This window comes from Talpa occidentalis, unplaced genomic scaffold (genome assembly GCF_014898055.3).
Source record: "Talpa occidentalis isolate TD23 unplaced genomic scaffold, MPIMG_talOcc4v2.1 talOcc4.3162, whole genome shotgun sequence".
Lineage (NCBI taxonomy): Eukaryota > Metazoa > Chordata > Mammalia > Eulipotyphla > Talpidae > Talpa > Talpa occidentalis.
Window position 1 is genome coordinate 4874 of NW_023603366.1, and position 2230 is coordinate 7103.

At 61.9% G+C, this 2230-nt stretch overlaps 1 pseudogene; it reads left to right on the forward strand.

Moving 5' to 3' along the window:
• The first annotated feature begins 448 nt into the window (after positions 1 to 448).
• Positions 449 to 767, forward strand: LOC119256571 (WD repeat-containing protein 20-like; annotated as a pseudogene).
• The last annotated feature ends 1463 nt before the right edge of the window (positions 768 to 2230 follow it).

Sequence of the window (2230 nt, forward strand, 5' to 3'; positions counted from 1 at the left end):
CAGCACTGGGCGGCCTGCGGCGCCAGCACATGCCGCGCGCGCGTCCCCTCGGCGCTCCCCGCGCCGCCCCAAGACAGACGGTGAGGCGCGGAGGCAGGGTCCCCGGGACCTTCCGGGGGCGGCCCCCGGAGATGCAGAGCGCCTGCCCGACCCGGCCCCCAAGCCCGCGCCCGCGCGCAGACTCTGAGGGCGGCGGCCGCCCCGCGCTCTCTCAGGGTCGGGCCAGCAGAGCAGGTCCCTGCGCGACCCCACCCGGCCCGGGCGCCGCCTCAACCACCAGCGCCGGGGCCGGGCGGGGCCGGGGGCGGGGCCGGAAAAGCCCCGCCCCGTGACACGCGCGCCAGGTGAGCACGCCTGCGCAGTGGCGCCGTAAACAAGCCCGCCCCGTCCCCGCGGCGGGGCCGGCCCGCGGTGGGAGGGGCGCGCAGGAAGAGGCGGGGGCAGCGCGGGAGCCCGGGTCGGCGCCTGCGCGCTGGGCGTGATCCGGGCACTCGGGGCAGGATGAACGCTGCTTTCCAAGATGGCGACGGAGGGAGGAGGGAAGGAGATGAACGAGATTAAGACCCAGTTCACCACCCGGGAAGGTCTGTACAAGCTGCTGCCGCACTCGGAGTACAGCCGGCCCAACCGGGTGCCCTTCAACTCGCAGGGGTCCAACCCCGTCCGCGTCTCCTTCGTAAACCTCAACGACCAGTCTGGCAACGGCGACCGCCTCTGCTTCAATGTGGGCCGGGCTCTACTTCTATATCTACAAGGGGGTCCGCAAGGTACCGACCCGGGCGTCGCCGGGCCCGCCGGCGCGTGGGCACGGGCCGGGGCAGGGCGGGGCCGGGGCCGGGCCGGGCCGGCCGGCCGGCCTCTCCCTCCGCCGGGGGCGCCTGAGGACGGGGCTGGGCGCGCCGGGGTCGGCGCGGGTCCGGCCCGGCGCGGGCCCGCTGGTCCCCGGAAGAGGCGGGGGCCGTCGGTCCGCCCGGACCGCCGGCCCGGGAGGGTGGGGAGTCCCGCTCTGCTGAGGGGCCGGGGCGCGGGGCGGCTGGGGAAGGGCTGGAAGCGGCACCCGGGCTGGGCCGCGCAGGACTTGGGACCAGGTCAGGGAGGACCTGCTCGGCTCGCGGGGCTGCTCCACCTGCCGCCGCGCTGACACTCCCGAGGAACCTGTCGGTGTCAACACTTTGCGTGTCCATGAACATCCCAGGGAGGACGGCTGTCACTGTCTCCGCCCGGGGAAGCTCCTCCCGAGATTGTGAAAGGGGGTCATCTTGGCCCGTGTAGTGTGGGCTGGACTGAGTCCTACAGATGGGAGGTCGAAGCGCGATGCTTCCAGTGAACTCTACAGAGGGGTTTGGTGTCAGCGTGCCCAGATGAATCCTGTCCAGCAGGTCAGACTGTGTCCCGGAACAGGGAGGGATATGCCTTGAAAGCTACTTTACAAGAACCATCCTTTCTCTGCTGGGGACCCTAACACTAAATCTGTGAGGCATGTAATCATTCTTTAAAAAAAATATTCCTTCAGAGCAACTTATTCGAGCTTTTCTCTCTTGGGCTGCGTAGCGTTGTTCTCATTGAGAGCTGCTTGTTTTTGAGATTGTGGTCTTTGGGCTCTGGCAAGAGGGAGGAAATTCGGTACCCACCGCTCCCGGGCGTGGAAAACTAACAGGTTAGTTCCTGACAATTCGGCTAGCGTGAAAATAAATCGTTACCTATTCAAGAGTGAGCATTTTGTAGGGATTACCATCTCCAGATCCGGGACGTTTTGCTGGGTGATATGAGAGTGGTGCCTAAATGCAGCAAGTAAGCTTGCTAGCTAAAGATGAATCTTTTTTGTTTAGGCTGTGATAAGCATACTGCTGTGCTTGAGGCTGTTGTAAGTTTCTGAAAGTAAAACCCTTGATTATGCTTTTTCTGTGTTGGAACCCGGAAAGTGTGAAGGAGTTGGTGGTCTCGGGGCAGAAGTGTTAGTCCTACTTCCAGGGCTTGTTGGGGTGACCTTGGATGAATTACTTACTTCGATGAGTTATTTAACTTCTAGCTGCATCTCTTTAAATAGAGACTGTTGCAGCGCACACCCTGTGACTTGCAATATAATGACCATATGAACTCCAAAGCCCTGAAAAGTAGATGTAAAATGTAGTTAAACATTAAGAGTAACTGTCAAACAAAGGGAAGCTGCTGTCTTGAATTATTGAATTAAGGACAAAGGATTAGCTTTTTCTTTGGAAATAAGTTTAGA